The 16532-nt window shown below is 33.1% G+C and overlaps 1 protein-coding gene across 1 annotated transcript in view; it reads left to right on the top strand.

Moving 5' to 3' along the window:
- The first annotated feature begins 7682 nt into the window (after positions 1–7682).
- LOC113394834 (brain tumor protein) overlaps positions 7683–16532 on the top strand; it is a 465726-nt gene continuing 456876 nt past the window's right edge. The window contains exon 1 of the mRNA XM_026632266.2: positions 7683–8080. The gene's annotated coding sequence lies outside the window, so the exon portion shown is untranslated. The remainder of the gene's footprint in view (positions 8081–16532) is intronic.

The raw sequence follows: 16532 nt of genomic DNA, 5'->3' as shown, positions 1-16532 counted from the left end.
TACGTAGTAGGTGGCATTTACCAGTCTGCCTATCTATTATATATTAAAAAAAATGATGCAAAATAGCTTGTAAAAGCATACTTAATTAAAGTTCATTTGGATTTTGATTATTTTTTTTATTTTCGTATTAAATAAGGAATAATTAATACACAGATTATAGCACAAAAATTAATTAAGAAATTCAATGAATCACAAAATAAGATATAACAAAAGTTTATTACCAATAAAGGCAGAGTTGCTTTTGATCGTGAGTTGGCTACGTTTTTCCACAATGGCCTAACTTTTGCTATTCATTGCTAAATTGCAGAGTTCGTGTGTCTGTAAGGTCAGTGAGCGGCAAAACCTTACCGCAATGTTATTACCGTAATCTTTCTATTAAAGAACGTTCTCATTGTAATGAATGTCATATATTTATATAAATATATATGTTAGTATATACCTGTTTAATATTACTGCACTAAGACATCGTTTGAAAGATCACCATGAAAGTCGAAGAGTTTTTCATGGAGCAGGAGTTTTATTTGTGTGTGTGATTCTGAGTGTATGTGTAAGTGTTGATATCATTAATAGCATATTTGTATATCTACTCAATCTTGTCCAGTGATATAAATTTATATTAATTTAATAGGGGATTGATTTTTTCCCAAAAGTAAAAGGAATTCGAAACAAAATACAGACATAGTATATATCTAGCCGTGCAAAAACCAGGCCGGGTCGATCGGCTCTCACTAATTTTCTAAATGCCAAAGTGTACATAACTATGTGATTATTTTATTTTATTTTACACGCAGAAACGATTGCAACCATTGTTTGAACGCTCGCTTTGCACGGTTGGTTGTCCAGAGAACGATAAATACCAATATTAATCCTGGAAAATTTCCGAATCCTCTGGGATAAATACCTAGTGAATTTATTCACTCATAAAAAAATGTTCCATGACAAGACGTGATTGTGAACTTTAGACACATGACATTTTGCATACCGGAATAATAAAAGGTTTTTATGATATGGCTATTGACAGAGAATACCTCTATTCTTCGTGACGCTTCTCTAAATTTTTCCCTCATTGGTAGCCTCGGCTATCGCGTCAATCCTTTGGGCCTGAAAGGCCCTGCATAACCTATTGGCTATCTTATTGTGTACTAGTGTATGTGTGCGTCTGTGTACATACGTATACTATTAATACTATACTTAAACATAAATGATGGCATATTCCTTTTGACTCCAAAATGGAACTTCTTTTACTAAAAGGTCAAAAAATCTTTATAAATCTTACGGAATTGAAACGCGCAATGCTTCCTATATAACAAAGGTATTTATAATAAGAAATTTGAACATAAACTTCTAAGAACATGAAAATAATCACAGGAGTGGGTAATGATCAAAGCGCTTTTGTGATACTATCTCTAAGTTCAGTGGACTTCAAATTTTACAAAAATGCTTATTGCGTATCCAAGAAAGTATGTTATGTAGTCAGCGATTAAAATGTTACATAATATATTTTTAAATATATAATCTTACAAGCAAATTTGAATTATTAATTTTATTATAAATTAAATATACTAAAAGCTTCACAATGCAATTATATAGACAAGATGAGTTACTTCGTTACATCAATCATATATTATATGTAACCGAATTGTTAAATTTATAATCTTATATGATAATCAAGGAATACTATCTCCAAGCTTTTATCCTCTATATAAACTTTAACATAATATGACTTACCCCTTTTAACAAAAGCTTTGCTCCCAAGTAAATAATATTTGAGGTAATATACATTACAAATTTAGCAGTTAATTCGTCTAATATACTATAAGAAGCTCGATAAAACGATTATTTAACTCGAATAATATGCCCAGCGAAGCGTGTAAGTTACTTAGCTATAATGTTAAAATTGTCTTAATACAAAAACATTTTAAAAAGTTCTGCTTTACGAAATACTTGTAGGATGAGGACTTGGAATGACTTTGAGGCCGAGCCGAGGTGGCCCAGAGATTAGAACGCGTGAATCTTAACCGATGATTCCGGGTTCAAACCCAGGCAAGCACCACTGAATGTTCATGTGCTTATATATCATCTCGTGCATGGCGGTGAAGGAAAACATCGTGAGGAAACCTGCATGTGTCTCATTTCAACGAAATTCTACTACATGTGTATCCACCAACCACCAATATGGTTCAAACATTCGCCTCAAAGGGAGAGGAGGCTTTAGCCCAGCAGTAGGAATTTTACAGGCTGTTAATGTTGTTGTTGATCTTGAGGCATTTCATTGTATACATCTATAAAGTCGTTGGTTTCGTATTGCTAACAAACTTTCCTCAGCAATCTCGAACCTCAAACGACTTCATGAACGCATGACAGACGCAGAACACCTTAGTGTGTAAGTCTAAATAAATCATTTCCTGTGAATTTCATACAACAAAAGGGATTGAAGCAATACTTCAGTGTTGCCCAGCAGTTTGTCATTTCATTTAACAGTCGAAGAATTGCTTAAAAACAAAAACAAAGTATAGCATTTAAGAAAGTTACCAATCTAAAACCTACCTAAATAATACCCTTATAATATTACCCTTCGACTAACTGTCTAACTATTGAGATGTCTCGGCCCCTTACTGTAATTACCGTGTATCAAATTAAAATTCGATAAAATCAACGGAATATCATAATGGAAACAGTATCTCACGGCAATTTTAAATACATTTGATATTCGAAATAACCAAGGTCGGTTAACAGCTGCATTTAACTGCATAGCAAACCATTAGAATGTCACAATAACTTTGTTAAAGGTACATTTTTAAAGTTTAAAGTTCATTAATTGATTTGTCAACTTGACTGATACTGTAGAGAGGCGAACGAATAATTAGATCACTTGATGGTAAGTGATGACCACAGTCCGTAGACATTTGCGCAGTAGGAATAACCATTTCTTTCATTGCCAGTGCGCCTCTAGGAACCTCTAGAGACTAGTGTACCTCTAGGAACCTATGTCTATGTATAGAAAGCATTACACCCGCGTTTTAATTTTGTAATATTTATAAAGATTTTTTACCTTTTAGTAAAGAAAGTCCCATTTTGGAGCCCAAAGGAAAATGCCGAAATTCAGGTTTAATTATAGTATTAATGGTGCTTGTATATACACACACGCACACATATACTAAAACCCAATCAGATAGCCAATAGGTCATGCAGGGCCTTTCAGACTCAAAGGATTGACGTGAAAGCCGCGGCTACCAATGAGGAAAAACGTTTAGACCAGTCAAGAAGAATTGAATTCTTCTCTGTCAAAAGAACAGATTATATATTGTTGCATAGCTATATCGTAAAAACCTTTAATTATTCCATAACATAAGATGTTATGGAATGATTCCCAAAAATACATAATTTCCGCAAAGGTTTATAAGAAGGTAATATTAAACTAGAAAGAGCAATTGATGGTATTTTTAATTTAAAAAATATATAGCCTTACTTAATAGTAGGATTTCGTACAAGCTCACCTGTAGGGACATCTCTGTTCCTACAGATTTAAAGCATAGTTCAGCAGACGAGCTAATGGGCCATGGTAAGTGGTCACTTGTAAAAATTTTAACCATTCGCCACAAACCTCGAGAACTGAAAAAAATGTCCTTTGTGCCTGTAGCTACATTTGCTCATTTAATCTTACAACTTGAACACAAAAATACTAAGTATTCCTGTTTGGGGGTAGAATTTGTGATGAGTGAGTGATACCGACCTCTGAAGAGTTTGGAAAAAGTCCAGTGTAATAACCTGACATCGATCTAGGTCTTTTTCTTACACATTTTGATATGATTACTTTATGCTTATTAATTCCGTTCTAATGGTTTTCTTAAATTGTACTTTATCATTGATCAGATAAAATCAAAGATATAAACTTTATTCAAATAAAAAATTTAGGCATTTCAAAATATTTTTAATTCATTATTCCACCGAGAATACTGATAACCGATAACTGGCAGGAAGCTTGTCATCAATCATATACGAATATTAACATTAAAATTCAATTTATTCCGTATTAATAAAATCAATGAATACTTAGGTAGTCAGATCAATGAGAATTTTCGAATACCAATTCGTGGAAAACTAATTTCGCTTAGTGAAAATATTGGCCGGCTTTTATATGAGAGTTCATCCGAAGGTTTTTGTTTCATAAGTGTATTGCTAACGTATTTTTTGCTTAAGCAAGCCCTGAATTTGATTGCCCTGGAGTCAATCGAATGTGGTACAACGTTACAAGACGTGAATTTTAACCAATGATTATGAGTTCAAACCTGAAGCAAGTAACACTGAATTCATGTGCTTAATTTGTGTTTATAATTCATCTCGTGCTTAACGGTGAAGAAAAATGTCCTGAAAAAAACGTGGCGGATGAAAGCAAATGAAACAACTTTGTTACCAACCCGCATTGTAGCCACGTGGTAAGCCTCCAATCCTTCTCCTCAAAAGGGAGAGGAAGCCTCAGTAACAGGCTATTAAGAGAAGGTCGAGAATTTAATGCAAGCACGACTGAGTTCCGAAACTCTTCAGGACATTTTTCCCTATTCTTTTTAGAATCGAATTTATTTATTTACTTAGAAAAAATTATGTTTTGAATTAGGATTATACAGTTTAAGAACAAATTATACTTTTATTCTGTATCTTTTTGAGATATTCAGCGATCCAGAAAACATTGACAAAGTGTTGAAATGTGCTAAAATAAAAAAAATAAAAAATGTATAAAAGAAAAATATAAGTTTAAACATAGAAGAGATTCCTTTTAACGTATTTCATATATATAATATACTATGTTTGTTTAATGCTCGTATTTAACGTTTAACTAGAAATAATTAAATTTTAATACAACAACTTTACCTCAAAGGCATTTATAATGTAAGGTTCAGAACTTTGTAAAATAATGTAAAATCTTGGAAAATATACCAAGTGAAGTCGAAAAGTTTATATAAGTAACATTGTATTTGTGGGGCTTCCATACTTTTTTATTTCTTAGGACTTATTTAACGATATGAAAACACTTTTTACTCATGGATTTTTTTTTCTCGTTCGTAAGAAAATATTTTGACGTTACAGAGCCTCTAATTATGCATATACATACATAATTATGTGTTTATTGAACACGAATAACATTATTTATTTTTAATTTTTATCCATATGTACTTAAGTGTCATTGTGTTCATAATATAAAAAATAATATAATTAATTTTATGGAACTCTCATTTTATTTTAATTTTAAAGCTTAATAATAATACAGTTTAATATTTTTGTCAATCTCATTAAATTTTTTTTAGTGGGTCGCTCGTGAATCTTTATGTTTATTTAACAGATTTTTTAAGAATATCTAAACCTATGATAGTCTTTGTTTTGATTTCATTTCATTGTAAACTGCAAGTCACTAATCTATATTTGGCGCCAAAATTATCAAACCTTATTCAAATAAAATATTTATTGTCATTAGTACAGTTAGAACAGGAGCTTGTCGATAACAATTTACTTTAATTTTGTTTTAAAAAAACTTTACAATTTACAACTAAAATATGGCTGATTTAAAAAATAATAATTTGTTTAATAAATGGGTCACTCCTCTAGCTTGGAGGCTCATGGTGGGCCAACCGTCAGGGCGTCACGGTAGCATGCGCAAGCGATCCCGTGATGCCCCCTGTAAAGACGGAGTGGGTACCGCTGGTTTTTCAGTGGGTATTCCGGCGCCTTCAGCGCCGGCGAGCCGCACATAAACATCATCGTGGGGGAAATGCGTCATGCGTTTTTCCAGCGAAAAAAAAAAAAACGAAGGTTCGCACGTATTTCGTTTGTTATTTTTTTTAATACAGCCATATAAAAAAGCCGCTCTAAACGGCCAGTTACTCTTTTCCGCTCTCTAAAATTAATTCTTTCTTACGTTGTAACAATGTATTAAATTACAATCAATAATCCTCTATAATTCTCTGCACACCTACGACTGGAGCTCTTCAAAGTGAGACCATAACCGATTTTTATGTGCAGTTATGGTTCCATAATCACGCAAAAATTGGCTCACGCTATTAACATATCAGATTTTAATGATATGTTTGTTGATTGGCAGTTGGCAGGTTTCTTAAGTAAGAAGTTAATATTGACTCCAGAACAGATTTCACCAAAACCTTTTTTTTTCGTAATTTTCCTACTCATAATTTCTGAAAGATAATTAATATGGTTAACCTAATAATTCATACGCTGTTTATTAAACACGGTTTAGCCTTACCTACCGTGTAAAAGTTTAAAGATATTCATTATTATAATGGAGAGAATACATGAAAAAGTAAAAAAGGAGTTTATATCTATGATCTCTTAGACAAATGTTTTAATAAAACAATTTCTGTTAAACTGTGTAGCTGTATAAGCTAGTCATGGTATAAAACATTTTTGACACAAAATTTAAGTTTTTGAGTATGAACTGACTCGTGGGTTCGGTACAGAAAGTGGATAAATCAACCCGTGGGTACCGCAAGGGCCAACTGAGAGTATAAATAAAGTGCAACCATTTAAAGCGCTCTTATGTCGTGAAAACAACTCACTGATAAAACCATATCCAAGTAGTCCAACCGTACGAACTGAAACCGGAGCAAAGATATAATTTTATGTCATGAACCGTCAATATAGAACTCTCAGAGCATTTTGTGTAGAGGTGTGCAATATAAATTAAAAGCAACATCCTTTAAATATGGATTCCCCACTCATAGCCAAGCTGCAAGCAAGCAAGCCCGACTGGGTGGTACCAACCCAGACGGGCTTGCTCAAAGCAATACCACCAAGTAATAAGTTTAGTAATCATCTTTCACTTTATCTTGGTGATAACTCATTATATACTTAAATAAAATAATTTTATTATTTGTATCTATATTATTTTAAAGCGTCAATAGCGCAATGGTAAGGGCCGCCTAGCGATGTAAAAGATCACTGGTTCGATCCTGACCTGTTGGGATATTGTCGTCACTTGTACAAGCTTTAAGCTTAATCGGAGGGGTAAATAGGAATATAAGTAATTCCTAAATATTATCCAATGCTAATACTCTTTATAAAATACTATTGATGTTAGAAGATCTTTAGAAGTCAGAAGATTTTTGAAATCTAAAAGCTGAACAGCTGATCCAATTTAATTATCATTTACATGTAACAAGAACAAATAAACTCATTTGTCCTAATTATATAAAAAATGATATTATATTTCTTAATTAAAATATATTAAAACGGTTCACAGAATGATATAAATTCTGTACCAACTTTCATAGCTTAGATCTAAAACGCTATATTCTGAAATGTTCCAAGTGTTTTAGAAAAAGTACAGTCAGAAGTTCATAGGCGGAATTGATTTACTCTACATTATGTCACAACTAGGTTACAACCTTTAACAAGTTTTGGCATCTGTACCGAAACATATACATTTTGGTATAGATACGAAATAGACTAATTTGAATGTTAAGATTTTAATGAGTTAACCCGTAATAAGACAGTCATATCCAGTAGTACAGTTCAAAGAGATTGAACATGCGAGAAGAAAAGTGCTCCTCGCTCTTTCCGTAGCAGTGTGAGGAAAAGGGACAGGTATAGTTTTCCACTTGCGTTTTCCGCTTTAAGCGCTAGACGTTGATGGCAAGCGGTTTGTTTTTTCGCTCACAACGCGTTCAGTATTGGCCGCGCCACCGAGGCGTGTATTCGATGCGGACTCGCTTGTAAACAGTAACAAATACTGTAAAATACGCTGCAAAAATATAAAAAATACGAAATCATCCTGTGTTTTGTAGTGTAAACACTAGGAAAACGTTTAAAGACACCCCCGTATAAGCGCTCGAAGCGCAAATAACCTTCGTTATATTTTTAATTATCCATTTTATTTTGTTTTGTTTTTATTTTCGAAAACGCCGGTTCGCAGATATTCGTGTGAATAGGCAATAACAGTGCAATCCTTTGTTCGATAACGATTACAGGACTTACGATAAAGGACAGAGTTTGTGTTTTGTTTTATTTTGTTGATCTTTCTGTGATAAAAACACGTGTTTTATCGATCGGGTTACGACTCGACTGATTTAAGGTACGTAGTAGTAAGAGTTAAGAACCACAAAACACTATTTGAACACGAGTTTCCCTGCGACAGTATGGTATTTTTATGGTCCACGCCGATAAACCATTGTTTATTATTGTTAAACAGGAAAAATACAGCGATAAGTGCGTTGACTTCCGCAGATGTCGATAAACAGCTGGTGAAGTACCATCGGTTGAAGTCGTGACGTAGTCTCTGGTTATAAGAAGTCACGTTATATCATTTCGAGAACATATTTATACAAAATTAATTCTTTAAGCATTGGTAATAAAAAATATTATTGAATTTAGATAGTATTTAAGTTTTTTTTTTGCATTATGAATACACGAATAATTTAAAGTATTTTTAAACACAAGTTATGAAATTGTAAAAGTTGAAAATAATACTGTCAACCATTTATTGCGAAATACTTACTACGTGTTGACATATGGTTGCACAAAAATCTACAGTATATTATGGGCTTAATTTTAATATTCGTTTTTTAACATTATACAATAAATATGCAATTTATATAAATATATAATTATATCTATATGATAGTTAGCATTGATTGTAGATAGCACAGTTAATTGTAAGTTCAAGGTTAATGTAGAAACAGAAATAATCCGATTAACTAGAATAAAAACGATCATATCATCCACATAATATGTTGAATTGCTGAACGACAATAAAAATAAACATTATATTTTGTTATGGTCATATTTCGACATTCATTTTACAATTATCTTGGTTGCAAAATGTCAAGGTTTTTGTTCATGAGGTATACTTTAAGAAAAAAAAAAGAATAGAAAAATTTGGAAAAAATATGCACATAAAAAATTAAAGTATAATATTTTTATTTGTTCAGTCTTAACTATTAATTTAGTTCCGTGCAGTGTTGAAGGTTATAGAATGAAATTTTTGGTATGTTGGATTTTTATATTTTACTTAAATACTAGCAACCCGTGCCCGGTTTCATACGGGTATAATGGTATTTATACAACTATTAGATTGAAGAGCAAACAAAAAAAGAAAGACTCTGGTTTTTTTTCCAGCTAGGAAAGTTGAAAGTCTTGACTTTTCTCTACTATAATATTAATATACTATACATATAAACCTTCCTGTTGAATCAAACTATTTATTGGTAGAAACCGCATTAAAATCCGTTGCGCTGTTTGAGAGATCTAAGCGTACAATTTTTTTTTATGATTTTGGTAGGCGGACGAGTAAATAGGTCATCTGATGGTAAGTGGTCACTACCACCGTTGTGAGAAATATTAACCATTCCTTACATCACCAATGCGCCACCAACCTCGGGAACTAAGATGTTATGTCCCTTGTGCCTGTAGTTACAGATGGTCCGAAGCGACTTTGTTTTATACCATGTACTAATCCTACATGTACATTACTAATCCGAATCTGAATTTGTGATCGAAAACACTAACGGAGTTGAATAGTGAAAAATCATTTTAACCCGAAGTATTAAAAGAAAGAAATTTATATTATTTGTGTTAATCGTATCCATGCGCACCTCAAAAATCTTTCTACTAAGTAACAGCCACTTAATGTCCTAATGCTGGGCTAAAAATCTTTTTAGGGAAAGGCTCAAATACAAAAAATACAAATACACAGAGAGATCACCTCACGATGTTTTCCTTTAACAGTAAAACACTCTCGTGCTTATTAACAGTCTTATTTTAGTGAATATTGTTAGTCTATCCATTGAGTCAATTCGATTCAACATTTTGTGTGGTATCGTAGAGCCCCAGCACCAATATCATCATAAAAACAGGCGTCGCGACGCCGCGCCGTAAAAATCTATGAAATTATTAATTTTACAGCGTTTTTAAAAGATACTACGACGACCCCAAGTAAATGGTTTGAGGTCAAGGGAACGACGATGAATAAAATATTATCTGTATTTTTTCTATTTGAATTTTATTACTAATTAAATACTATAGCTTCAATAAAAGACCTGGTAACTAATATGCCTATTACATAAGTACATCAGTTTTACAAAAAATTATGATGAAGTTATTCAAGAATATATCATTTAGAGGAACGCGTCTTTTATTGAGAAGATTTCATAACTGATTCAAGTAAATTGTTCTAGAGTCGTTTATCTAGAAGCTTATTTTTATGTCCTTCAAAATAAAATAAGCATTGCGTAATCTTAGGGTAACTTGTATCTCTAAGATGAGACTAATTAAATAGTCCCCTATGTAATGTACTTGTCATTATTGCCGACAAGACAAGAAATATAGTGTTAATATTGATTTTGTTCTACCACAAATTTTCATCTAACACATTGACTCACATTAAAATTATCAAGCCTTTCCTCTTAAGCGTTTTTTTATGAGACTATTTTGATTTTGAAAGTGTAATCACTTTATTAATTTGGAAATAAAAAAATAATCAAATTCACCGTTAGGTCCACTAAAAATTCACTGCGTGGACAAGTATAGGCGTTAAGTCAGTTCAACGCTGATTTAGTTCGTAACATATCCCACGATCGAATTTGAATAATTTATCCAGCTTTAGTACAGCGAGGGTTTTAGATAATACCTTGAATAATAAATTTATGAAGGAAATACTTAATTTCTGAAATATAACAAGATATCTTAATTCTACGGGTAATAAAGTCCGAAGATGCTGCGTCCAAATTGAATGGAAAATTACTAGTTTCCAAAATAAATGTTTACGTAGAATAGATCGCGGTAAAGTTTTCAAACTATTACTTGGATCTAGTTGATCTTAAAGAATAAAGTTTTTTAATATCAATGCACTAGTTTTCGGTTCAGATAGAAAGGCAAACAAATGCATTTATATTATATATAATATTACGTATATGTTTTGACGTAATATGAATTAATTAATTAATTTGACTACCTCGTTGGTCTAATGGCATGCTTATAAGCCTTATTCACCAGACGAAGTTCAAATCTCGGGTTGGGATAAGAAAAAGTTACGAGGTTTTCCTTTCAAGAAATAATATGTCTACTACAGACTATATGAAGTTTGGAAGTCGGTGTTCACAAACCCTTGCATCAGAAAGGACCCTTCGTACTGTACTTGTACTTTTTTCGACCTCCGTAAAACTGTTATCCCAGTGCTAGCACATGGGAATCTTAACGGATTGCAGGTTTAAACCCGAGCACAGAGTCTTGAACTTATATATCTCATGGTACACTTAGAGAAACATCATGATGAAACCTTCATCTAGATGAAATTCAGCCTCATGTGTCCAATAATACGCATTGGAGATACATTGTCGAATAGTACTTACTGCTTCGTAATAAGAGGATACGTTTGCCCAGCTTTGGGAAATTTATATGTTCTTACATTATCTGTAACGCAACGCAAATAACAATGGTAATAATAATGAAGTCATAGTGTTAACTTATTCAACTGTCATCCCATTTCCCTTTGTTCACGCTCCGACAAGACCTTAGGGAGAGAGATTAACGTTGTTCAACGCAAGACCTTTGAAGCTGGGGATATTGTAATGCATTTACATTTAACATAGTAAGCTGTTTTTTTGTTTAGAAGGCCTACATCGATATATGTAAACCTTTTAACAAGTCTCTGGTCTTATTTAATAATCATTTCAGCTTTGTCCTATTAATGTTTACCTTAGGGGGCATTTTATCGTTTTACGTAAAATATCTATAGAACATTAAATATGTTCTTGTTTTACGGTTTTAGCTTCAAATGTTATGTAGAGCGTGATTAGCTAAACTATTCTTATTTCGAATTTCAAATCCATGATGACATAAACAGGAATTAGTAATTTTGGTAGATATTTCTGTCATCTTCACTGATTCTGCTAATGGCAGACGTTCTTATGGAAGACTAGACATTTTTGTAAAACATATAGTGCACAGGTGCACTCTCTTTTTGCATTTTCATAATTCAATGTGTCTTCAAATCCAACACGATCGGAAGGAATTCAAGTGTAAAACAGTAACAGTTTTTAATGCTAAGTGTAAATACTACCAAATTCGAGACACTGGGCTGCTACTGGTGATGTACACAAAAATCTAATAGTAATCTCATGAGCCTAACTCGAGGTCTGAACATAGTACTTCGGATTATGACCTTATAAGTTAGGAATGAGACTGTTGAAGCTATAATATAATATTCATTGCGCCCTGTACACCGCAAAACTTCGCATCTATCCGTGTCGTACTCCGTTCGTAATTAACAACGGATGTCTGTTTATATAACTTTTTCAGATCAATATTTCATGACTCTTAATATAAACGCTATAAAATTCTATTTTTAAATTAAAATATTAACTAATTTATTTGATGCTACGGAACTAATTTAATTTAAATTAATTGACCGCTGTCAAATTTACTTCTGTTCATCGTAACAACGAGATCCCACAGGGAGTACGTTGGAACTGCTGTAGTAAATCAAATGCATTATTTCATAACTACCTATCAATATGTGATTAGGAATTTAATTGGGTTGATAGTGTTTAAAATGATGTATCTCAATGTTAGTAAATATTATCTATTGTATAATTGAGTTATTGTATCAATTATTACAACAACGATTAAACGTTTCATATTATATATGCTTTGCTAATCGATTGCTTTGTTAAATATAATTAAATTAAATAGTTTTTTTTCTTTTAATGTTTGTAAACAAATACTTGCTCTGCTCGGTTTTCTGTGCTAAAAGTTACTGATTCCCCTTCGATAATCGTAGCGTGATGTTATTATAACGTGACGCGAAAGGCTCGCACGGCCGGAATTGGTCAGAGAATATCATTATGATCGAATGAATGATGATATGAGCTTAAATGTACGTTCGTATCACTATTTTTATTTGTCATGGGAATGTACGCACCTTTGACTTCAAGAATCCAGGCTGTTACTGAGATTTTTCCAATAGAAAAACTCGATCACAAATTATCAAAGGAATTTGAAGTTTTGAACCCAGGACCTCGGGGCCTTATGTCTAGCCACTAGACTAAATAGATAGACGTACTGTTTTTTGTACGTTATATACTTATTCGTACGTTTTTAAAATATGCTTTGGACAAATATTATAAAATGTTCCCGTCTTACTTCCTTTATAACGGCAGTATTAAGTCCTTATATAACCTTATATAATAATTTTAATCCAAGATGATTAACTTGTTTAGATCATAAATAGCTATGACCACAATTTGTATTAAGGGGTAAGGGTAGAGGTAACTGAAGTGAGTGAAGTACTACCTTATATTGCTCTGCATCCACTTTTTCGGGTTTACCCTAATACAAGAAATAAGGGCTTCATAAATTGCCAGAACGTGGCACATTTACATAAAATTCGTTCAGGTGTTTATTCATTCGTATTTATAAATTTTATCAACTGAATAATTTTAAACTAGCACCCCTGAAGGCGGATGTATAACCTCTCTCTAATTCCGTTTTTCTAATTTCCTTCTAATTTCACCCTCAAGCTCCATCTAAGCTTTGTATTTCAAATGTCGGAAAAGAGTCACTACTACATTTTTTGCCGGTGTTTCTCGGTAGAATCTACATTCCAAACCGGTGGTAACATTTGATACAATTATGTAAAATAACTTCTAAAGCGATTTAAAATTGTTTGTAAAATCTACTTAAAAGGTTATTTAGATTTTTTCTGACAAATTTGTACTTCTCACCCTTGGACTCCATAGCTAGTATTAACAAGAGATTTTGACTTGAACTTGACTTTGAGTTCACAGCATACTTAGGTAATGACGTAAGGCACTAAATTATTCAATAGTCATCCCATTAGCTTAGCTTCCGTTCCGTGACATCCTTAGGGAGAAGGATTAATGCTATACGCTTGGAATTCTCGTGCGACATTCATATGGTCCTTGTCCGCTTTGAACTAAGTTACTTGGAAGACATAATACTGTAAAATTAAAGAGTCAGTTTTGTTTGTTGTAATTCGATTCATGTAAAAACTAATCTGTTTCCTCATTATATATATTATTTTGTGTTACCCTGTTTGGGTAGGTATCAGTCATCCATCATATATTATATCTTCACACAGCAATGCTTAGTATTTTTATGTGCCGGTTTGAAGGGTGAGTAACAAATTAAACTAATTATGCCTTTCCTTGTCATGATGATCAAATATTGGAATTTAGTCCACCACGCTGCTCCGTTGTGGGTGAGTGGATAGCCATTGGGCTATCACGGTTCTTAGGATATAAAAGGTGAGTCAGTGTAACTACAGGGACTACGGACATGATAATGTCTCAGTTCCCAAGATTGGTGGGCCATTGGTTATATATGAGATGGTTAATATTTCTTACATTGCCAATGACGGGAGGGGGTACCATCAGGTAACACGTTTGCCAGCTTCTGCTTTGCTATTTCAAATAAAAATAATGTAACGGTACTATATGTTTATATTATTTTAATGTATAGTTTCAGGTCAGACATAAGCTATTTAGAGTGTTACTCTGTCGTATATTTTATTAAGATATAGCCTTATATGTTGACAAAGTCTGGTGTCATATCAAATGGGTCTTACAATCCTTCAACTTTGATTGATCCAAGTTTATTAATTTAAAATGTAATATCAGACGATGAGTATAAATTCATTACCTATCTTTCTTACGACGTAGTCGAGTAAAAAGAAGTGCTATTTGATGTCGATTTTTTTTAATTATCTCGGAAGTTGGTCTGAAGTTGAAATGGCGATCCGCCAGCTACTTGGTCGGCGCGAATTCTAATTCAGAAGCAAATTGGCTGGATTTTTTTTTTCTCTTTAACCAGTCTAGTTTTTTTACTTAACTACAGCACAACTAGGGCGAGTAATGTTTTTACAATTTCGTAAATACAAGCTGTTTCGTGAAACACGTACGTCCTACATATGTGTGTTATTGGGTATTCTTAGAAAAAAATGTCAAATAAGTGCTTTAGCAAATTTGAAAAATTTCACAGGGACTAATATGTATATATAAAAAAAATACATCAAAAACGATATTAATAAATATTCGTAACCGTAATTCTTGTATATAGCGGAAAAAACTTCTTCAGAGACAATACTTTAAAGATAAATTTTAGACTTTCACTGTTACTACCTTGTCGGAAACTTAATTAAAAAAAAAAAAAACTTCATTATTACAGTAATATTTACAGATAATCGCGAGAGCTAATAGGACTGCAACAAAATTTGGGCTATTCCTCTCAAAGACACTTTTCTTCTTCGGAATACAAGTTAAGGGATGATATCATTTATAGGATATGACAAGGGCAATTCGTTACACTAGCTAACTTTAGCACAATACACGAGATCGGCCCACACGAGAAGGAGAATACGTCATACGTCAAAATTATACCATGGACAATTATTAACGTTTCAATTTATACATTAACCTAAATACACTACGATATCTTTATGGTAAACAGTAAGGATACCGATCCTGAGTTCTTGAGTTCAATCTCCGGGTCGAAGCAACTTTTAACTGTGTTATTCTACTAAGTAAAGTGGGCTGTGTCAAACTTCCGGTCCTCAGCAAGATAGCCAGGGGGTTCCGGTCTACGGAATTAGTCAAGAGGACGTCATCACGATTAATTTTATTAGAGACTTTCGAATATACCAGTTAATATGGATTTTGTACAGAACAAGGCTATTGAGATATAGAGTCTTGCAATTTACAACGCAAATTTCAACATTATATTATTAAGAGATTTATGGCCCTTATTATTTTATAATTAAAATTATCTTATTTATTTCAAAAATGATGTATAAATAAGGTATCTTTTGAAAAAACTGTATGTGTCTAACGCCTTGATAAGTAACGCTTAAGTGATTGCGCGTGTGGATGAAACTTAAGTCGATAGATTACATTCATGATGCGTAAAGTGTATCATTTGTTACATAATCATGTCATCGACTGCCTCGTTGGTCTAGTAAGTAGATATTAAGCCCCAGATTCCGAGGTTCTGGTTACAAGCCCCAGGCTAGGCTGATAAAAAGTTATTGGGTTTTTCTGTAGATAAATTCTTAGTAACAGCCCGAAGTCTGGAAGTTAGAAGTGCCTTGGAATGTACGTAAAGCCGTTGGCCCTGCCCTTGAACTCTTTCCCTCATTGGATTATAAGAGGGGCGGAATGAAGGGTGCACCTGTGCTTGCGAAGTTCCTGCGTCGTTAGTTGGTCTCCCGTGACATCAGTAGCCATGACCAAAAGCGGCGGACGATGTCATCGTAAATTATATCATAAACAACACTTCTTATGACATTTTTAACGATTTTTCCATTCCTTTATTTGTTTCATTTTGTCATATGATATTGTCGAGGGCTCGCGTATGGTTCCTTCATCGAGTACGCATTTTTTATGATATGGGCAGACAGGCGAATGGATCACCTGGTAAATGGTCACAACCGCTCATAAACAGTGGCGCTGTAAGAAATATCAAACATTATTTACGTCGCCTGTACGCCACCAATATTGGAAACAAAGATATTA

This window comes from Vanessa tameamea, chromosome 22, assembly GCF_037043105.1.
Source record: "Vanessa tameamea isolate UH-Manoa-2023 chromosome 22, ilVanTame1 primary haplotype, whole genome shotgun sequence".
Lineage (NCBI taxonomy): Eukaryota > Metazoa > Arthropoda > Insecta > Lepidoptera > Nymphalidae > Vanessa > Vanessa tameamea.
This window is presented reverse-complemented; position numbering and strand designations above follow the sequence as displayed.